Source organism: Pollicipes pollicipes, unplaced genomic scaffold (genome assembly GCF_011947565.3).
Source record: "Pollicipes pollicipes isolate AB1234 unplaced genomic scaffold, Ppol_2.1 Scaffold_2849;HRSCAF=3340_pilon_pilon_pilon, whole genome shotgun sequence".
In the NCBI taxonomy this organism is placed as follows: Eukaryota; Metazoa; Arthropoda; class Thecostraca; order Pollicipedomorpha; family Pollicipedidae; genus Pollicipes; species Pollicipes pollicipes.
Window position 1 is genome coordinate 8,733 of NW_023596178.1, and position 23,498 is coordinate 32,230.

Here is a 23,498-nt window from a genome sequence, read left to right on the forward strand (position 1 = left end):
AACAAGTTGCATTTGTAATTCGCTAACCTCACAGGGAATGTGTGCATCTTTGGACCTTCATGACGCTTCTCAGACTACATGACGACAGTTGATTAGGATGTGTGCCTCGCATATAGAATGGACAAGGTTCATGGGTTCGCCCCTCCCCCCCCCCCCCCAATGAAAAACGCAAAGCTGCCTTTGAAACTTAATTCATATGCGTGAAAATAGGTTGTTACATAATCCTGAATATGCATCATAGTCAAGACTCAAAGCTAACTTCACAATTAATATACAAAATTACCTTCTTTAAACCAGAAACCCTATCAGGATTCAAGAACGGGGTCATTGTATCCCATCGTATCCTACCTCTAAAAAATTATTATCATTTACTGACAACGATACTAACATCTCTTAAATCACTTATGACTCAATGAAAAACAAACAAATAGGTTATGTGTTCATCCAGGGCGTTCATAGCGATACTGATGCATCAGTGGCAACTATTTTTCGGTTTGTCAATGAGCTAGGTTAGGTGAGGCAAGGTTTCGAGGCAGGGTTTCGTGTCCGTTATGAGGGACACGAAATACGTCGAAACACCACAGCTGTCTGCTTTTAGGAGCTGTCACAGATATTCCTATTTCCGCTCAAGCCACCGTAGTTTATGCTTGGAAAACTAAAACTCATGCACTGGAGATGCCGGGGTTTGAACCCGGGGCTTCTCACATGCAAAGCGAGCGCTCTACCACTGAGCTACATCCCCCACATCCAATGATAGAAGAGTGTCTCGCAGAAACCAACTCATTTTAGCAGACCTTTGTCAGATTCTCAAAATTCTCCTCCAGAGCCGGTTCCTGGGTGAGGTAACAGGGAAAGCACAGGCATCACCACTGAACTCGAAGAACCAGGATCCGGAAATTGTACCCAGGAGACGAACAGGAACTAGCCAAATGTTTGTTTCACACCAAGTCAAAAATCCGACATGAATCATAAGCCCGCCTGGTTGTTGACCTTACTTCACCTTCAGAAGGTCGCGATAACCAAAAACCTGCGGGACTATTTTGGCTCTTTTTTACTTCAATAAGTGTCAAGCACATCAAGCATTTAGGAGAGTATCGCCAGCATACGGCACGCGGTATGCTCCTAAAAAGAAAAGTTTGATCGTGTCATTCCAGGTCAGTTACCTCTTCTGACATATTTTAAGTTGAAATAGCATCTTCTTCACCTCCCTGTGATCAATAAATTTGGATTTAGCGTCAAAAATTATCCACAAGTAGGGTCTCCAGTAAAAAGACAAATTGGTGTTGACTTTGACCTGACTCTCATGGCGCACGAAATGGCAAAATAATCAGACATTGTTCTAACTTGAATCTTGAGTTGTCAAAGACACCGTCACAAATGTGTCTGGCTTTTTTAAGCACACCGTTGTGGTGTCAGATTGAACGTTTCACTTGGCTTGGCATTCGATGACAACTATGGCGTAACTTTGACCTGCCATAGGTCAGTGACCTTATAAGGTACATTTATTTTTTGCAATCAATCGATTAGATGCGTAATCGGCTGCAAAAATGTAAAATGAGGTGCCGCTTCTGCATGCTGTTCAAAGGCTATTTTGGAAAACCCTTGGGGAACAATTTTGACGCATAATCTCGAACCAAACAACAAGGCAGAGGCGGAAAAGAAATTTCACAAGGAAGTGAATTCTTTAAAATATTCACTGAGAAAGCTTTCGGAAGCTTTAAAAATGACACTCTGACGCTGAATAACAGCATGGCATGCCTAAAATGTACGAAATAAAACAAAGCTACACAACCGTCTGCTTTCAGAAGCTGCTACAGATTTAATTTCATTTATCAATTCGCGCTCGTTTATACCTGCATAAGTAAAGCTCCCCTTGCAGATGCCTTGGTGAGAACCCGGGGCTTCTCACCTGTGAAGTGAGCGCTCTACCACTGAGCTACATCCCCACTTAGTCCGTGAGAGGAATGACTCTCAGAAACCGACTCATTTTAGCAGACTCATCTGCTCGGCTCCCAAAATTTCCTCTCGAGAACCGGTTCCTGGTTCCGGAAAAAGGAACAACACGGCACTAATTGGAATGCAGGCACCACTCAGCATGAACAACCAGCACTCGGCAGTGTTGGCGAGGAGACGAACCATTGGCGTTTGACATCAAGCCAGGAGATCCGGTCAGAATCACTAGCCCACCTGGAATGTAGAGCTGTGTATGCAAGCACACCTACACCATGCACCCTTTATGCAGGTGTGCGTGTGTGAAGGTATATGCATTTATGTTTTAATGCCTGAATTTTTGGTTTGTTTTCATATCATTCACGGACTAGCCCTCTATTAGTGCATCATGGAGGTCATCATCGCAGCCACACCATGGGAAGATGGCGAGAATCGTCCCCCGAGCCTTTAGCGAAACTTTATATTCCCACTCGCATGTGCACACGTTCTGATAATGCAAGCAAAAACAAATTCATGCAAAACGCTGGATGTGCTTCACTTTTTGCCACGCTATGAACATAGCCAAACGTTGATAGACATTACACATGACAATTTACGCCTTCTGGAACCAGGTGCCAGTTCTCGAAAGGAAATTTTGGTGACCGAGTACATGTTTACTAAAAATAGTTGATTTCTGAGAGTCGCCCTTTCCATAGTAGTGCCGCTGATGTAGCTGATCGGTATTGCGCTCGCTTCGCAAGTGAAATAACCCCGGTTCAAACCGCAGAAGCTCCATTAGGCGTTTCAGTTATTCAAGCACAAACGAGTGCGACTTGATGAATGAATTTAGAATATCTGTAGCAGTTTTTAAAACCAGACAGTTCAGATGTTTTGACGTATTCCGTACCTTTAGGCGCATAATCGTGCCATTCAGTGTCAAAGTTTTATTTTTCAAAGCTTTCGACAACTTTTCAGTGAGTGTTTCATGCTTCCTTCCTCGTGAAGTATATTTTTCGCCACTGCCTTGCTGTTTGATTTGAGGTTATGCGTCACGCATGTTGAAATGCATGTCACGTATCCATGGTGAAAATATCTCCGCAAGCCAGAGGGTAAGCTCAACGAGTCGAACGAGTAGCCAGACCAGCTATTCAACGGAATGGCTACTGGGTTCACCCGGAAGCCATTACTCTGGCCATGTTCGCTGATCTTGCCAATGGTATCCCGTAAAGGATCGTGACTTACACTGCTCTATGTGGATACAAGAATGTGACGAGGAGTGGCCGTACCAATTTTCCCACGTAGACTTTAACACCAACAACCACACCAATATTGTCGATTGGCCGACATAGTGTATGTTAGAGCCAGCGTCCCCAATACTACTGAGTGTAACAGCGCTGCAGACTGGCAGCCACACGTTACACCAGTACCCATTGCACACAAAGGCCGAAGAGTGATAAATGTAGGTCGTCACCCATGGGAGGGATGGGTGGGACAGGTGGGACGAGACGTACACCATGAGTACATGCACGCAACAATGCGACAACGACGAAATGTGTCCGTGTTGGAGTCAACCAGGACGTTGTTAGCCGTGCTTGGTATAAGAAAGAAAAGCTTTGAGCCTTTGGTTTGTCGCCATGGTCAATTCAAAGTTTTAGTGCTGAGTAAGTGACCTTCAGTGTACCAGAAGGTACTGTTAACACGAGTTCGGACGGGGGCAATTTGACCGCTCATCCCACAGTTTTTTTTTTTAAAAATCCGAACGGCTTGGTGCAGCCGCATCAAACTTTGTTTAGCCACAGGCTCTTAGATATTTGATATCTTAGTGTCAAACAAAAAACATGTTCCTTGTAAAATCTCTGACTTATGGCTGTTCCAAGCAAAGCCCCGGCTGTCAGCACCGAAATTGCCTTTTTGCATTAGATCTTGCTTAGTGGGGTAGTTTTTGACGCTTATTTCGAATTTCTTGATCACAGGGAGATAAAAGACTTGTTACTTCAACTTCATAGAAATAAGAAGAGGTTACTGAACTAGCATCACCCGATCAACGTTTTGTTTTTAGGAGCTTACCACGTACACCACCCTTGACGCTTATCGAAAATCCAATCTCGCAGGTCTCTGGTGGTGTTGTCCCTGGTCATCACCGAAACGTTGGTATGTGCAGCTTATGCGCAACCAAGAGTAATAATGTTAAGAGCCTGAAAAGAGGAGAGGAGTGCATTAAAGGGGTGCCTTGAGGCTACGTGCGCAACATGTTACAACGCAATTACCTTATGAGAAAGCAGATTTTACGTTGACAACAGCCCTTGTTCGATTGGTGCGGACACTTATGACCCCTTTAAGATTTTCAAACATACCGCGCCAAGGAAACGACGCAGTGCCTGCGGCATTTTCAATGTCATTTCCTTGGGCGGGTAGCTAAAAGCTTCCCGATGAACGCCAGCTGTCAAACTCTCCACGAACTTCTGCGCAGTTAGGAGCAAAGTCTTGTGAAATGGCCCAGTAACTTGCATAGGCCTCATGGCCCAGTGGGCCACGGTTGCCTTGGTTCCATCCCCGGCTATGTCTCAGTATTTCCTTGAATCTTGAATAGATCATGCAAATATCCTAGTAAATTTACTAAAAGGGGAAAAATGCTTCCTTATACCTGTCAATTATCTAGCTGACATCCTAGAATTAAGGTAAAAATATCTATATCTGTCTACTTTGGGTATATCTGCCGGTCTGTGTGTCCTGTTTTGCGTAGCGTCTTCCATGCTCTGAACGGCAGGTCGCTGAACAGTGAAATTCGGGCACGACGCGCGGGCGCACGAGCCGGTTTTCCTCTGGCAGATTGCGGGTCGCTGCGACCCGATGTTCGGGCGTGGGCATCATATTCATCCTTGTGATATTTACTTTCCTCACACCCAAAATGGCAATGGGCACATGATTCTTGCCAAATCTCTTGGCTTGGTGTCAAACTGGACCTTCTTGTCCGTTTCTTTGGCAAAATTGCCGGATCCTGGTTATTCGTGTTCAGTATTGGTGTCTGTGCTCTTCCCGTTTCGGGAACCGGAAACCGGTTTTTTAGAAGGAATTTTGGGAACCGAGCAAAGTTTCTGCTAAAATGAGCCGGTTTCTGAGAGTCACTCTTCTAACGGCGTATGTGGGGATGTAGCTCAGTGGTAGAGCGCTCGCTTTGCATGTGAGAAGCCCCGGGTTCAAACCCCGGCATTTCCAATAAATGCATTTTGGTTATTCCAGCATGGGCAAGTGTGACTTGAATGGAATTTGAAATATCTGTGGCAGCTCTTAAAAGCAGACAGTTGTGGTGTTTCGGCGTATTTCGTGCCCGTCAGACCATAATCCAAGCAAAGTATTGGCGGGTGCTCGTCTACGAATGCAGTGTGAGCTTTTATAGAACTTGTGTCTGAACGTTGACATGAGCAAGTTCGGGCGCCAAATGCCTCCAAATTCAGAAGTCTGACTTCGGATGGTTTTCAGCAGGTGACGGACAGATACTACAAAATATACTATCATCAGTGCTGACGTCACAGATCAATGGCGTCACAGTGCTTTTCCACTGACCGCCAGGTTAGTCCTAGTCACAGATTTTTCAACTCAACCCATTTCAGAGACTAAAGAGGATAAGATAACACATAACTCGACATGTTTCTAGTCGACGGAATGGTTATTCACCTTAGCACCTTGCGACATACGTGATCAGTTTGCTGCGCCGTGTTTTAACTCGTCGTGCCATTTGAGATAGATGGTTTGGAATACTGGCCACACGGTTGTGAACTGCGGACTCACTGCACGACCGTGTCACACCAGTGTGTGAGTCGCTGTTGATGTGCTGCCGTCTTGGCTATGCTCGTGTCGTGAGGGGCTCACTGGTTACAAAGCTGTACTTAATCGTCAGCTTCTCCAATGCGCTGGTCGGCTCTTGGTGGTAAGGATTTACCATGGAGGGTGTCCCTGGCAGAAGTGTGGGAATCATCATACCGGCCTCCATCACCATACCGGCCATGTCAACAGCAGCAGTTACTCCCGAGGCGTCCCTGGATGCAATGGCCTGCACCTCCAACGCTGAAAACAAGGCATGCAAAGTTACACACTGCAGCTGCGACAGCCACAGCGCAGGCCTTTGGTGTACAGTCTACTGCAAGTGTTAGGAAAAAATCGCATGTTATAGCCGCTGCAACAGTACGCAGGTCACCAATTCGCAAATGCCTTCATTTCAGACCACGCTGCTGTAAGACCGCGACAATTCCACAGTAGGACAAGACATTTAATGGTGCATGAACCCATCCCCACCGTCTGGTGGGAATCGGCCTAACGTGACAGCCCGAGGCCGACCCATTGCCATCCACACTGGCGAACGGGACCGATGGTCTTGATTCGGGCATGTTACGGCAGGTAATGTGCTGGGGGAGGGGAGGGGCCGTTCGTATGGCGGCCAGAGGGACCCGGCTGCCGCCCATTCGTAGCCGAAGGCCCGGAGCGCCGGCCGACGTGGGGACGGGAGTGCACGGAGGACTGTGCGTCCGAACGCGTGTTCAGCGTTGACCGGAGGGAAAAAGTTGTTTGGGTTTGTGTATTTGATGAAACTCAGGCAGTCTTGAGCGGAGTAAGAATTTTCAGCGGCGGCAGCTGGGAAATCGGTTCTGTTTGTATACCGCATGTCGCTACTTCTACTTTTGTTACTAGCGCGTATGATTTTGAGGAGGGCTGAGACCTTTTTGCCTCGAAAGTGCGTCGTGCCTGCTGGTAAGACACACCTGTCTGGGCCCTTTGGCAGCAGATTTTTTCCCTTTTCCATATCGGGCACTGAGAGCAGTTGGCGCTATGGGGTTGGAGCTACGATCAGCACTTACATAACTGAGACATTTTGTGGTTGATGTGCATGCAACCCCTCGTGAAGGGGTCTTACCGCACGTGAGGAATCATGCACCCCGTTGCAGAGCTTGCTACCGTATCCAAACCGTTGACATTTGAACCACCTAGGAGGGTTGGGCATAGATACTCTGACTTGTTAACGGGGGTAGCCAGCCGTGAGAGTCTCTGGGAGGCGGATGGTTCCAAAAGTCAACACAAGCAGGCTGGTGTCCCGACAGCGTCTACCGCGAAACATGCTCAGTCGTCGAACATGGTAAACATTTTCAGCTCTGAGCCCCGCCAGAATCTCCTCCTCCTTCATGAAACGGAGTTCAGGCACGCAAACGGTGCCTTTGGTGGTGTCTCTTACGAAGTGGAGAGAAATGTTCACTCCCTTGCTGTGAAATTTGGTGGTCTGGAGGGGAGCCGTGGTCTGAGCACGAGAGGTTATTTCAGCCACGAGTGTCCCTTTGGCTGGTGCCTCAATTTGAAGGTTGCATGGACCAGAACTGGAGGCTGCTTGAATTTGTCTGGATGGCCGGAAGACCTCGATTTGTCTGAAGGAGACATTCTTGTCACAGGCTTGCACGGCAACAAAATAGACGGGTGGGTCGAGAATGAGCCCAGAGATCTGGCGATCACTGAGCAGGTACCGGGATGGTCAACGACAAGCGAATGTCAAAAACAGGGACGTTGTACGGAGACGAGCACTGTCCAGACACCGCGGTGGAAGTGTGTGAGCCAATAAAATGGCCCTGGGACGCGTCGGGGTTATCAGGCGAGGTTGCAGCCAAAATACGGCTAGCGGCACTTCCGTCGGCTACGTCCAAAGGAGAATCAATGCCAGAGGACGAGTTTGATTCCAAGTCAGTATCGCTCTTCTTCCTTTTACCTCGCTTCTGCATAGTGGGGCGCGGGAAGAAGGCAGCAAGCACTAAGTGAAAGGGTGTGTGTTTTGAACGAGTGTGAACGGAAAGGCGAAGAAAACGACGTTAAGAAAATAGGACTCCTTAGCAGAAATCCACAACAGGAGCAATCCTTTACACCAGGAATGGCGTTGCCAATCGGGCATAGCCAGCGAGTGGGTCGACGACGTCTGATCGTCTGACGCGATTGACTGTTTGGATTAGAGCCCTTTCGACCAGAAGCGATTATTTCAGTGCTATGGGAGGAAGGACAATGGTTAACGGTGGGGCAGGTTTGCATGCACCTGGGGGCCAACTGCCGAGCCTTAACCTGCGCATGTGCGCTAGGTACCCGGTCGAGGTCCCCCTCCCCACGGGGCTATTAACCCACTCGTGGCTGACGCAAGCAGCCTGTCCCGGACAGGCGGGCTGTCGCGAGGATGCGGGATGGGGCGAGGTAGAATATAACAAGGCCGGATCTACTCTCTGATACAATTGGCTTGGTTGTTTGGATTAGAGCCCTTTAGACTAGAACTGACCGTATCAGGGCTATGGGATGAATGGCAGTGATTAGCGGTGGGGCAGACCTGCATGCGCTTGAGGGGCCAACGACCGATCTGAAACCCGCGCATGTACATAAGGCACCGAGCCCAGGTCCCCGTTCCCACGGAGCTCTCGGCCCACCCGTCGTTAACACATGCAGGCCGCCCCAGACGAATGGAATGTCGCGATGATGCAGGACGAAGCAAGAAAATGGATTAGAAAGATGAATGCACCGATTCGAGTTTAGTTTAGCTTATTTTGTTTCATGCGTTTCAACCCGTTCAGACCATTCCTACACCTTTAAAGGATCTATTTCAACTTGAACTTAAATCTGTGCTCTGAAGGAAGAAAAACGCTACATTTTAATCCTTCACAATAATTGAACAATTTCGGTACGTCTAAGAAAATTGAATAAAAAGTCCAGAAGATGTGGATGGTCAATACCTAGGAGGACATCTAACGATAATGCACCCTTGTGGTGACAACAGTATTTTTCCGGTAGTGTCTTCCGCTGGTATTGAAATTTGTCACATTCAAGCAAAATATGCTTTAACGAAAGGTGGCCATCACACTGACGACATAGGGGACGCGGGTGTTTTAGATATAAATAATTATGTGTAAGCTTTGTGTGTCCGATTCGAAGACGTGCTAATAGTTTTTTCTTCCAAACGGTCTGGACGGTTTACCGACGGCCAAAGTGCAATTTCCGGTTCTATGTCGTGAAGCTGTGTCCTGGTGGTTTCTGTCCATCGACGTTGCCAAACTTGTTTTGCTAAGCTGTGAATGGCCGTTTTTATTGAAGTATGGTCAACAGGGACTGGTGTTACGTCAGGGGACGCCAATGCTTCCTAAGCCAGTTGGTCGGCCCCTCATTTCCTGGGATACCCCGATGGCCTGGCACCCACAAAAAATTAGCATATATGTTTGTGTGTATAAAGAATGGTGAATGTGTATAGTACGGACAACGAGGTGGTGAGTGAGGTCAGGGTTAATAAGTGGCAAAGGGCCGCCCTAAAATCCGAACAAATTACTATGGGCCTGGTCCTATGATTTTGCCTTTTGATATGTTGCAAAGAAAGAAATAAAGCAAACAGTTCTGCAAGCTATACAGATGTTCCTTCGGGTAACCTACATTTTTGTGAGTAATGGCCGTTACAGAGCATCGAGCATCTGGTGTGGTCTTCAGCCATGGAGCCATCGGTATATATAAAGCGACAGTGTGGATACTTTGCCATCATCCGATTCAAATTTTGTTGTACATAAACTGTTGTGACGGTGGGTATAAAATCCGTAAAAAGCAACATAACTTTGCGAGGTGCCAGTTGGCAAGGGGCTTCTACTAAGTCAGGTGGCACAGAGGCTCGCGGAAGGATGCAATTTAAACTATGGCAAAAACAGTGACACGTAATGCAATTGTAAGGCCGCAGCAACGCTGTGCTAGTCCTAAGTATGTATGTTGAAGTCGTGGCAATACATGTGTGGAGGCAAATGTCGGATGACTTGGATTTTGTCTTATCGTTGTGACATACCTTGTAGTGTGCTCAATACGTCGGAGGGCTAAAGGCATAATGAAGACATCCACGCCAAGTACCGAAATTGGGGATGTGCGTAGCGCTCCCTGTGCAAGCCGCAAGAACATATTTTATGTAATACTTTGGGACTTCAGACTGCCTTCCGTGCCACCTGCATACACCACTTATCCATATTCAATAATAATAAGAACCAAATGTTCATATAGCAACAATAACGTATGCCGGTCAGCACCGTATCTTGATCCCGAGATGCACCTAAAAACATTCAGGACTGCGGTGGACATGTCATACCTTGGTGCGGACATGCTCAACGTACTTGGACATGGACAACCTCGGGTCGAGAACGATACCTAGAAATTTGAACGATGAAACAAAAGGAATATCGTGCCCGTCCAGTAGGAGTGGATATGTCGGTGTATCTCGTCGCCTTTTACTGAAAATCGTAGCGGCTGATTTTTAGCGGAAAAGTAGAGACCACAATGTATTGACCATTCATGTAACTTGTGAAGGGCGTTTTGAATGTGTGGTAATGAGTGATCATATTCTTCATCTGAGCACCAAATCGCACTGTCATCCGCAAAAAGTGACGAGGATATGCCGGACGGAAGATCATCAAATAAATCATCTATCATTAGGTTTAAGAGCATTGGAGATATACAGCTACCTTGTGGAAGACCGTTCTCTTGAATGTGAACATTAGAGACTGCCTATCGGCATCTTACACGGAGCGGCCGCGTTCCTGAGACCCCACAAGATCGTGTGCCAAATGTCCTTTAAATGCTAACTTTTTTAGTTAAAAAATGTAAACTGTCTTATCTACCATATCATAAATGCGAGTCATTTCCGGAAACACAGCAATGACTTGACGTTTTTGGCGAAATGCGCGACGACTATCTGTTTCGAGGCATACTATGATTGCAGGTGGTACGGTTACGTCGAAATCCACATTGCTGACATGATATGACTGTTTTTGCAATATATTATCCAGGCAAAGCGTTTGCCAACCATGCGTTCCATAAACTTTCCCAACCAGCCGGTGAGCGCAACTGGACGATAGTTGGCTGGGTGGTGTGAGTCCTTGCCTGGTTTTGGTATCGGAATTATTATTATTTTTTCGATGTTTCCGGGAAGATAAAAGAGGACCACAAATCATTAAAAACCTGCAATATGAATTGAAGTATGCTGTCAGGTAAGTGACGGAAAAAGTAATGTAGCTCATTCTGGCCTACTGAAGTGTTACCGATGGATTTAGTCGCATCGCATAGCTCTAAGAAAGAAAATGGTACACTGTAGTCCTCTGTATTGTCGGAAAGAAAGCAATGCGGATTTAAATGAAATCAGGGTCCCGACTGATCTGTACAACCTGCTTTGTACTTGTCAAAAAACTACAAGCTACTAGATTTTGGGCAAGAGCCTCCGTGACCTGCGGTGATGATGTAACTAAAGCATTGTTGATTCTGAGGGCTGGATGAGAAACAGACGGCCGCTTACCAGAAAGTGTATGAACTAATCCCCAAATTTTGCTCAATTGAGTAGATGATGTAAATTTTTGTAGGAGGTTTAACCGGGAACAGCGTTTGGCGGCCCTTATGATTCTCCTGGCTCGAGCGCGTTCAGAGTTGCGGGCGAGTAAATGTGGAATATCGTGATTCCGTCGATAACTTCGAAAAAAACACGTTTACGTCTGGCAATGGCCTTCTTAATGTCATCTGTCCATCACGGCACAGGGAGGCGTCGTGGTGGAGGTTTAGTCAGTGAAATTGTCGCGGTTGCTGCAGAATGAAGAACATGTGTGATAAGATTAACTCCCTGCTCTGGTGAATCATAGCGATGATGGTTGGTAATACAAAGTTCCTGAAATTTGGTCCAGTCTGCCTTTCGCAGATTCCAACGGTGTATATATCGAGGAACTGCATCAGCAGCAATATCAGAAGTGGTATAAATTTTAACTGGAAAATGGTCGCTGGCGTGGACATTTCCCTCAACAGTCCAATCAAAGCAAGTTCCTATTGAGGAGGAGCACAATGACAAGTCAATGGCTGTTTCCGTTCCAGTAAGTAGGTGGGGATAAGCAGTATTGTCTTTGTTTTGCAGGAATGAGTTGTGTGAATCAATAAAATATTCAACCAAATGTCCTCGGCAACCAACGGCTTTGGTGCCGTTACTCCACGTTGGACTGTGAGCGTTGAGATCGCTGAGGATGAGGAAACGGTTTTGAAATTGAGCAACGCGTTGGTCAGGTTGGTGTAAGAGCTCCGTATTGTTATGATCTGGCGCAATGCATATTGAGCATATATTGATCGTACAGCTATGCGGCCGAACTGAGCATGCAACAGCCTGAAGAGGTGCATTAAGAGTGAGTGGAGTGTGTGTTAGTTCGTGACTAATGTACAGCGTCACCCCACCTTGGCGACGCTCACCTTCCGTGGTGTCAAAGCGATATAACGAGTAATTTGGCATTTTAAGGTTATATGTGTCGGTGGGACGAAACCATGTTTCCTGTGCTGCAATGATGATTGGAGCTAATACGGCAAAAAGCGCTTTCATTTCAGACCATTCTGAAGAGAGACCGCGACAATTTTACTCTAAGGTGAAATAATTTAATGATGAAGGAATCCATTCCCACCATTTGATGGGAATTGCTCGAGCGAAACAGACCGAGGCCGTCGCATCGCCACCATCACTGATGGACGGGACCGGCGGTCTTCGTTTGGACGTTTCGACAGGTATTGTGGTGGGGGGGAGGGGAGGGGGTGTAACGTTCGTGTGGCGGCCAGAGGGACCGGGCTGTCGACTGCTCGTAGCCGAAGGGCTAGAATGCCGGACGGCCTAAGCCGCACGTGTATCACGCACAGCCGGTGGGCTGGAACGCCGACCGATCTGAGGACGGGGGTGCATGGGCACCTGCGCATCCGAGCGCCCAGCCAGGGGCGACTCATCGGCATTTTTCGTCTGGGTCTGTGTAGTTGACTCAGCGGAGACTGAGGGGCGGGGGTGAGAAGCTTCAGGGGAGGCAGATGGGTAGTTAAGTCTATCTGTATTGCACAGGTGGCCATAGTGGCTTTTGTTACTTGTGCATATGTTTTGCTAGGCTGCGACGACATTTTGGATTCAAAAGTGCGCCGTGCCTTCGGGTAAGTCACACCTGTCTTTGCCTTTTCAGAACAAATTTATTTTTCTTTTTTCCATGAGGGACACTGAGAAGAGGTGACGGCGTAATCAGCTCTTTCACAGCTCAGGCATTTCTAGGGTGATGTGCAGGCAGAACCCTCGTGAGGAGTCTCCCCGCACCTAAGCATCTGGCAGTCTGTTTGCGGTGCTTGCTGCCGTGTCTGAACCGTTGACATTTGAAACACCTGAGTGGATTTGGAATGAGTACTCTTGCTTTATAACGAAGGTAGCCAGCGGTGATCGTGTCTGGAAGCCGGGTGGTGGCAAAGGCGATAAAGACCAGCCTGGTGTCGCGACGCTGACCATCTATGAAAGCCGTCAGCCGTCGGACATGGCAGACCTGCTCGTCTCTGAGCCCCGCCAGGATTTCGTCTTCCGTCATGAAACGGAGCTCAGGCGCGAAGATGGTGCCTTTACTGGTGCTTCTGGCATGGTGCAGTGAGACTTTTACTTGTTTGCCACAAAATTCAGTCGTTTTGAGTAGAGTCTTGGTTTGTGCGCGACTAGTTCTTTTAATGATGAGTGATCCGTTTGCCAGTGCATCAATTTTGAGTTCGCATGGACCACAGATAGCCTTGATTTGTTCTGATGGCCAGAAAACGCTGATCTTCCGGAAGGACACGTTCTCATCACAAAGCTGAACAACAACGTAAGAGCCGAGAGGATTCAGAATTGGTTCAGAGGGCAGGCCAACACTGGTCACTGTCGAGCGAGGGTCAGCATCGGAGCGAGCAGGCACTGGGGTGGTCGAAGATGAGCGGGGGTCGGAACCAGGGGCGTTGGATGGGGACGGGCGCTGCCCAGACACCGCGGCGGAAGTGCATGAACCAATGGAATGGGCCTGGGACGCGCGAAGGTCATCAGGCGAAGTGGTAGCCAAAGCGGGGCTAGCGGCACTTCCGTCGTCTATATCCAAGGCATTACCAAAGTCAGAGGCCGAGTTCGAGTCCGTGTCAGTGTTGTCCTTCTTGCGCTTCCTTCGCTTCTCCATACTGGGGGAGCGGGAGGAGAACAACAAACTGAAGTGAAAAGGTGTGTTTGGAGCTACCGCGAACGGAAGAGCGACGAGAACGACGATGCGAGAAAAGGCCTCGTTGGCTGAGGGCCGCAAAAGGAGCAAACCAATTGCCGAGGTACAAGTAATCACACGAAACTCACGGGTAGATATGTATGAACACGACGAGAAATAGACAAAACACGTCCAACGATTTTTGGCTCTGGACATATCCAGCACCAGCGCGGCCACCTCTCGGGAGATCGAAGAACTACGAGTGAGTGCTGTTATACAAGCGTTTCATGACTCAATCAGACATTGAGGTATCGAGAAACGTAATTATTTAATATAGAAGTGTCGTTGCCTTGAGCAGTCTCTTACACCTAAGTATACTAACCGATATAAGTGGAATTATTTCATCATACCTGATGCTTACTTCAAAATCTTCAAATGTGGAGCATTTCCTTCGAGTATGGATTTAGTGAAGGCTAACTCGTGGTACGTTTAGTAAGTTTTGAATCGGAAAATCAAGGCCTGTTGCTTACTCTGACCTTTTTTCGTACTCATTTTTAGTTGAAATAACTGGGGTAAAAACAATTTTCAGTTTTGCAGTCAGCGGGCTTGTTTTGTGCTCTTCATTCCGTAAATGGTCATGCAATAGCAAACAGAGTACTTCCACCACTCGTTACGACACATAGTGTAGGACGAGGTGGACAAGGTACACTGCCTTGGATGCGAGCAATGGATGTTTCAGCACACTTCGTAATCAGTTGGTCAACGCGCCGTTGGGAGAGTAAGTTTCTATCGATCACAATAACCAGACCATTGAGTGCACTAGTTTCAGCTATATTCCAATTCGAACGGTATTTAGTGACATCACGGTCACATATTGCCTTTCGGGGACCAGCACATTCGGTTGTGACTAGCCAGGTTTTGGATGAGCTGTTGACCGGCCAGACGATTCAGGACGTCGTTCTATGAAGCGAAAGTGCGAAACACTAAAGACAAAAGCATCGAGTTGAATTCACTATTTTCTGGGCATAGGCTATACTAATAAAGCATTCAGTGGACAGCTCACTTGGATTTCATTTCGCTGACAGCCATGGCGTAAGGCAGGCCACATGTCAGGAACCTTACAAGGGATATATAATTTTTAATGCCAACCAATCCCCGCACTGGGCACGGGTGCAACGTGTTGCCGCGATTCTGCATCCCTGTGACACGTAATGATATTGAGAGTGTGGGCTCGATCATACACTCTGTCGACCAATCGGCAATATTGGTGTAGTTGTTGGTGTAAAAGTCTACGTAGCGAAATTGGTATGGCCACTCCTCGTCGCATTTTTCTACCCGCATAGAGCAGTGTAAGTCACGATCCTTTACGGGACACCATTGAGAAGATCAGCGAACATGGCCAGAGCAATAGCTTCCGGGTGAACCCAGTAGCCATTACGTTGAATAGCTGGTTTGGTTCGACTCGTGGAGCTGACTCTCTGACTAGCGGAGCCGTTTTTACCATGCGCGTGGTGCATAACTTCAAAAGAGAGATATGTATTTCCCAAAGAAGAAAGAAAATTCGCAAGGGCGAAAGTAAGTAGTAACACTCACTGAAACGGCTTTCGGAAGCTTTTTTGAGAAAACTTTATCATTGAATGACAGGGCGTATGCCCCTAGGATGTACAGGGTACGTCGGAACACCATAAAGATAAACTTTTACCAACTACTACAGACATTTGTGATTTCATTCCTCAAGTCACACTTGCTTATGCTGGAGTAACCAAAACACATTTAATGGAGATGCCGTGGCTTGACCCCGGGGCTTCTCACATGCAAAGCGAGCGCTCTACCAGTGAGCTACATCCCCACATACACCGTTAGAGGAGTGACTCTCAGAAACCGGCTCATTTCAGCTGACACTTGATCGGCTCCCAAAATTTCATCTCGAAAGCTGGCTCCGGGTTCCGGAAATAGAAAGAACACAGCCACCAATGTTGAACATGAAGAACCAGGATCCGGCAACTGCACCGAAGAAATGGACAAAAACTAGGGTCCACTTTCACACCAAGCCAAGAGATCTGGCAAGAATCATGAGCCTGCCTGGAAAGTGTAGTATAGATATATAGTTTAGTATAGATAGCACCGCTTTGAATGAACTTGACCTTGAAGTTGTTTCTTGATGCAACAAAGTAGACACCACAACGCAATAATGATATTCGTTTCATGCCATTCATTTGGTCGAACTATAAACGAAAGGGTGCTGCGTTTTGTGTGGTCTTGACCTTCGTCCTCTACTTTGTAGCAGGTGTGACGACAGCAGACATTACGAGCATCAGCTTTCTTACCTATTTGTCGTAGGCATTTTATAAAATGATAAATGCTAGCGTACCACGTTTATATGATCTTTGACTTGTGACCTTATAATCTGTTTTTTTGCAGATGTGACGAAAGAGAAAATCACAAGCATCAATATGACACCTTTTGTTGCACTTAATTAACGAAGAAATGTCAAAATATTCAAGATCTCGGACATCACAAAGATAAATATGATACCCATTTTATTGAAATTTTTATAACAAAGAAATTCCAGGGTGTCAAAGTTTTGATCCTTCATTGACCTGCATATGTCAAACTAAATGACAAAGAGAATAGAAGATTGCATATTCGTGAGTAACTTATTGGTCGTGACGCGTGTTGGTCGTTTTTGGAAATCTGAACTCGACATTCGCTGAACTCGAATACGAGTATGATGCTAACTGGACGGACATCTCAAAACGGTCCTTCCGCCACATGTCACGCCCGAACTTTGGATCGTAGCGACCCGCGGTCCATCCGAGCTTCCAACTAATTCAAAATGAGCGTCAAAAACCACCCGCTAATCAAAATAACCAACAAAAAGGCAGTTTTGGCGCTGACAAAGCTGACATTGGCTTTGCTTTGACCAGCCATAAGTCAGCGATCTTACAATGTACGTGTGATTTGTGTCATATTGAAACACCAAATATTTCAAAGACTACGGCTAAACAAAGCTTGACGCGGCTGCACCAAGCCGTTCGGAAGTTTTTGTTGAAAAACCCTGAGGGGAGAGGGGTCAAATTGTCCCGTCCGAGCGCGTGTTGACAGTACCTGCTGATACCTTGAATGTCGCTTACTCGGCACTAGAACTTTGAATTGACCATGGCGACAAACCAGGGGCTCAATGCCTCTCTTTCTTATACCAAGCACGGCTAACAACGTCCAGGTTGACTCCAACACGGACACGTTTCGTCGTCGTCGCATTTTTGTGTGTGTGTACTCATGGCGTGCGTCCCGTCCCACCATCGCGGTCCCGCCCCACCAGCGCCTGCGTGACGACCTACATTTTTCCATCTTCAGCCTTTGTGCGCATTAGGTGCGGGTGTAACGTGTGACCGCCAGTCTGCAGCTCAGTGACCCTCAGCAGTAAGACACCCAGACACAGTAGTGACACCCAGAGTTCAGTGAGAGTGCAGGGTTTAGCATGCACTCTGTTGACCAATCGACAGCATTTGTGTAGTTGTTGGTGTTAAGGTCTCGTAGGGAAATTGGTACAGCCACTCCTCGTCACATTTTTGTATCCACATTGAGCAGCGTAAGCCACGATCCCTCACAGAATACCAATGGCAAGATCAGCGAACATGGCCAGAGTAAGGGCCTTCGGGTGAACCCAGTATCCATTCCGTCGAATAGCTGGTTTGGCTACTCGTTCGATTCGTGGAGCTTACCCTCTGGCTTGCGGAGATGTTTTCACCATAGACACGCGACATGCATTTTAACATGCGTGACACATAACCTCAAACCAAACAGCAATGCGGTGGCGGAAAATAGATTTCACAAGGGAGGAAGCACCCTGAAACACTCACTGGAAAACTTTCGGAAGCTTCAAAAAGGATATTTTGACACCGAATGACAGGATTATGCGCTCAAAATATACGGAATGCGCCCAAAACATCTGAACTGTCTGCCTTTAGAAACTTCCGCAGATAGCCAAATCTTATTCATGAAGTCGTATTTGGTCGTGTTTGAATACGCAAAAACAGTCAAATGGAGATGACGTGGTTAGAACCCGGAGTATTTCAATTGCGAAACGAGCGCAATACCGATCAGCTACATCATCAGTACCACTATGGAAAGGGCGACTCTCAAAAATCGACTATTTTTAGTGGGCATGTACTCGGTTACCAAAATTTCCTCTCGAAAACTGGCCCCTGGTTCCGGAAGGTGTAATTTGTCATGTGTAATGTTTATTGACATTTGGTTATGTTCATGGCGTGGCTAAAAGTGAAGCCCATGTAGCGTGTTGCATGAATTTGTTTTTGCGTGCTTTATCTCAACGTGAGTACATGCGAATGAGAATATAAAGTTTCGCTAAAGGTTCGGGGGACGATTGCCGCTATCTTTACCATGGTGTGGCTGCGACGATGACCTCTATGGTGCGCAAATAAAGGGCTAGTCTGTAAATAATGCGAAAACAGAACAAAACTCTGGTGTCAAAATCATTGCACACACACCTTCACACACGTACACTTGCATAAAAGGTGCAAGGTGTAGGTGTGCTTGCATACACCCCTGTATATTACAGGCGGGCTCGTGACTGTGACCGGATCTTTTGGCCTGGTGTCAAACGCGATCCTAGCTCTGGTTCGTTTCCTGGGCAACATTACCGGGTCCTGGTTCTTCATGCTGGATTATGTCTGTCCTCTTCTTCTTTACAGAACCAGGAATCAGTTGTTGAGAATAAATTTTGGGAACCGAGCAAATTTCTGCTAAAATGAGTGGGTTTCTGAGGGTCATCCCTCCCACTAACTGCGTGGGGATGTAGTCTGTGGTAGAGTGCTCGTTTTGCATGTGAGAAACCCGGATTCAAACCCCGGCATCTTCAAGTGGAATTTTGGTCATGCAAACATAAATAAATGCGAATTGATAAATGAAATTGAAATCATCTGTAGTCGGGTCCAAAGGCAGACAGTTGTGGAGCTTTGGTGCATTTCGTACATAGTAGGCGTGTTATCCTGTCATTCAGCGCCAAAGTGTTTTTTCCAAAGCCTCCGAAAGCTTTTTCAGTGAGTATTTCAAAGCACTCGCTCACACCTTTGTGATGTTTCTTCCGTCGCTGTATTGCTGTTTGGATTATTCCCCTAAGGTTTTGTTCGAACATAACTTCTGAACAGTGTGCAGCAGCCGCACTACACTTTGCATCGCTGTAACCAATTAGGCATCTAATCGATTGGTGGCAGGAATTACATGTACCTTGTAATGTCACCGACCTAACAAGGTAGGTCGGTGATTACGCAGGTCACGACATGGCAGGTCAAAATCTCGCCATGGTTGTCAGCGAAGGGAAATCCAAATGAAACGTTAAATCTGATCAGACAACGGAGTGCTAGACGGCGCCAGACACCTCTGAGATGGTTTCTTTGACAACTAAAAATTTATGTTAGGATTGTAACCAGACATGTGCCTGGTTCCTAATATTGGTTTCTGGTTCCCACTGGATCTTCCGACAAAGTAAAACCCTGGATCTTGGTTCCCATTGGCTCTTTCGACAAAACAAGGCCCTGGATCTTGGTTCTCACTAGTTATTTCAACAAAACAAGACCCTGGATCCTGGTTCTCACTGGTTCTTTCGACAAAACAAAACCCTAGACCCTGGTCTCCAATGGATCTTTCGACAAAGCATTATGTTGCAAACCTGGTTCCCATTGGTTCTTGTACAAAACAAAACTCTGGATCTTGGTTCCCACTGTTTCTTTCAACAACACAAGACCTGTGTCTTGGTTCCCATTAGCTATCTTGTAAGCACTGGCTTCAGCTCCCAGTTTCCCTTGTTTTTCTGTCAATACCACCTCCAGGTTCCCAAAAGCTCTTTGGCAAGCAACAAAAATACCAACATGCCATGAATACTTAACACCACGTCTCACAGTTCACACTAGTATTTTACCAACACTAGACTCCTGATGTCAGAATATGGAGTACTCTGATAGTTTTGGGGCCTTGGAAAAATTGGCCTAAAAAGGTACTCCTGCATAACCCAAATACTTTGCCCTAAAAAGGCAGATCAGTACATCACAGACAAGTCCAAATAAATGGCATGTCCTGACTCTGTAACAACAATACAGCTCGTCCAAAAGCCTGAGCACAAGGCTCAGGCAGATATAGATTCATTGTGTGCATGATAAAGCAGTATCAATGTGGGACTAAATTTGGTCTGCGGGTGGGCTGGGCATTTGTAAAAATTGTTGTTGGGCTTTAATGGTAATCTGTGATATTGGGATGGTTTTCCGGTAGTATATATATATATATATATATATATATATATATATATTATATATATATATATATATATACTACCGGAAAACCATCCCAACCATCATCATTATGTACATATATAAATATATATATATATATATATATATATATATATATATATATATATATACATGTATATATATGGTCACTTTACGCAACCAAGCAACTTGCTTGCTTCTTGGTAATCCATGTTATAAGTACCTATGGCTGAGCCAGAGCTGACTCACATTCTTTAACTCCTTTGCTTGTTTATGCCAGGCCCTGGTTCCAGTAGCTTTGGACACAACCACAGACCCTGGTAACATCCACCCGGTTCCTTGTCCTCGCGGATTTTTTCAGGAAGAACACTTGCGACTCCTTTGTTTGTCAAATCTCCATACCATTAGTCCCATAAGTTCATTTGTCAGACACGCTCCTGCAGAATATGGTGGTAACTGGTAGATAGACAGAGGGAACATTCTACGCTATTAACACGATGCATATATTCCGTTAAAATCGGACGTAATTTCATGTCACCTCTCCCATACCGCAGATTTCGCACCTCACACGAACGGCACACTAGCAGTGCGTCGCCGTTCCACATTGCCATGGAAACCGCGCTAGCTGAGCTTTATCTTCGGAAAGACGCAGTCTTATCAGCTGATCAACGTTTGTTCCATATCGGTCTGGATGGCTCTATGTGTATATATGTGAATAAATATTTACATATATATATATATATAATATATATATATATATATATATATATATATATATATATATATATATGTATGTATATATATATATATGTATGTATATATATATATATATACATTTATATTTATATATTTATGTAAATATTTATTCATATGCATATATATATACATATATATATATATATATATATATATATATATATATATATATATATATAAAGATTTGGTTGCTTAATTTGTCTACCTCCCAGCCACCTCTGGAATGCCTAGAAGAATAAACAGAATAACATGGAATATTCAAGAATGTCTGGGATAGAATATCTAGAAGGACCGTGCAAAATGCTAACATATTCTTGGGAGAAATCATCTGAAAGTTCCATTCCCTTCTTTTCAGCTGCGTCTCAAGCTTTTCGGCATATAATGCGCCCAAAGTGCTTTTTTATCATCAGAAGCCACATTTCAACACATACAAACCTTGCTTGTGTCTGACATTGTTGTGGATGATTTAAATTGATTTTGACACCTTAGATGGTGTTTTTGTGTGGGCGACAGGAAGTCAGTAACATAGAACCGTTGTTACTCATTCCCACACTGAGTAACCTCACCACCGGCAGCCTAGTTCCTTGACGCCATAGTCCCTTTGGGTTTTAGATAAACGAGACATGTGACACTAGCTTCGCTATCTGCGGCCTTGATGAGTGACACGCGGTGGCGCGGCATTGGTGTATGGCGAGGTGTTGTTTATGGCTGCTGCATGAATTCATCGATAATCATTTTGTGCTATTCTCATGTAAACTTATATATATATATATATATATATATATATATATATATATATATATATATATATACATATACATATATTATTCATTATTTCCGTGATATCCGCACGGAAGAGCGGGCCTGTCCTTTCAGGATAACATTAGGCAGCTAACAGCCCGGTTGCAGACCTAACAGGTCTGCAGATTATCACGGTTAGGTTAGGTATGATCACGGTAGGTAGGTACAGGTATGATGCAGACCTAGCAGGTCGGCATCATACCTGTGTCCTGACAAGTCATTGATGTGTTCATCTGAATTTGTAGTGTTAAATAACATTAAAGAACAGCACATTTGTTTTATGGTATATGAGGAGCAGCCTGAGCAGATAACCAGCAATGTTCATGGACTTCATTTTAGTAATTTACATGAAGAGCAGTATACAATGCTGGCCCTGAAAAAATGGGGAGTGTAAGCGGCAACTGCTGTGAAGAAACCCTTGTAAGATTCTGGTTCTTGCTTTGCTCCTGAACATAATTTTAGAATGGATCTTGGTTCTTGCTGAAATTGAATCTCCATCTTAAGCCAGAGCTGGATCTTGGTTCTTGCTGGATCACTGTGCATGTTCCAGGCTGGGTCTTGGTTCTTGCTGGATCCCTCAACGTAATTCCAGGCTGGATCTTGGTTCTTGTTGGGTCCCTATGTCCGATCCAAGCTGGATCTTGGTTCTTGCTGGATCTTTCGTCTTCATGTCAAGCTGGATCTTGGTTCTTGTTGGATCTTTTGGCTTATTGTCAAGCTGGATCCTGGTTCTTGCTGGATCTTTCGACTTATTGTCAAGCTGGATCCTGGTTCTTGCTGGATCTTTCGACTTATTGCCAGACTGGTTCCTGGGTTCTTCCTGGTTCCGGAACCAGGAACCAGGAACCGGTTCCCGGGAAGAAATCTTGGGAACCAGGCACAAGTCTGATAGTGACTTATTCCTTTGACGTTTGGCCAAGCATGAGGGTCAGGTCTAAGTCAACACCAACTCATCTTTTTACTGCAGGCCCTGCTTGAGGAGTGTTTTTACGCTAATTTCGACTTTTTCACAGGGAGGTATAAAAAATGTCATTCCAACTTCAAATGGGTGAGTAGAGGTGACTGAACTGGAATGGCACTTTCAAACTTTGGTTTTAAGAGCACACCGTGTGCCGTAATGCCTGACGCTTATTGAATAAAAAAAAAATAATCCCGCGGGTTTTTCGTTACCGTGACCTTCTGAAGGCAGAGTAATGTCAACAACCAGGCGGGCTCATGATTCTTGTCGAATCTTTTGACTTGCGGTCAAACTGGATCCTAGTCCTCGGTTGTCTCCTAGGCACAGTTGCTCCTGACTGTTCGAGTTCAGTGATGGTGCCTGTGCTTTTACAATTACCGGAACGAGGAATCGATACTCGAGGAGAATTTTGAGAACCTAGCAAATGTCTGCTAAAATGAGTCGGTTTCTGAGAGTCATTTCCCTGGCGAACCACGTGGGGATGTAGCTCAGTGGTAGAGCGCTCGCTTTGCATGTGAGAAGCCCCGTGTTCAAGCCCCGGCATCTCCAAAAGGTTCACTTTAGTTATCAAACACAACGAGTGTTACTTGAATGGAGTTAAAGATAGCTGTGCCAGTTTCTAAAAGCAGATAGCCGTGTGTTTCGACGTATTTCCCACTGTCCAGACGATAATCCGCACATAGTATTGGTGTGTACTCTCCCACGTAGTCAGCGTGGTATTTTATGGAGTATGTGTGTGAGCGTTGACTTGAG

The 23,498-nt window shown here is 45.8% G+C and overlaps 3 non-coding genes across 3 annotated transcripts; 2 read left to right on the top strand and 1 right to left on the bottom strand.

Moving 5' to 3' along the window:
• Positions 1–670: 670 nt before the first annotated feature.
• Positions 671–742, bottom strand: TRNAA-UGC (transfer RNA alanine (anticodon UGC)). Its single transcript has one exon. It is a non-coding gene; the product is annotated as a tRNA-Ala (tRNA).
• A 4,331-nt stretch (positions 743–5,073) lies between these two features.
• Positions 5,074–5,145, top strand: TRNAA-UGC (transfer RNA alanine (anticodon UGC)). The gene has a single exon. It is a non-coding gene; the product is annotated as a tRNA-Ala (tRNA).
• An 18,077-nt stretch (positions 5,146–23,222) lies between these two features.
• TRNAA-UGC (transfer RNA alanine (anticodon UGC)) lies at positions 23,223–23,294 on the top strand. Its single transcript has one exon. It is a non-coding gene; the product is annotated as a tRNA-Ala (tRNA).
• Positions 23,295–23,498: the final 204 nt, after the last annotated feature.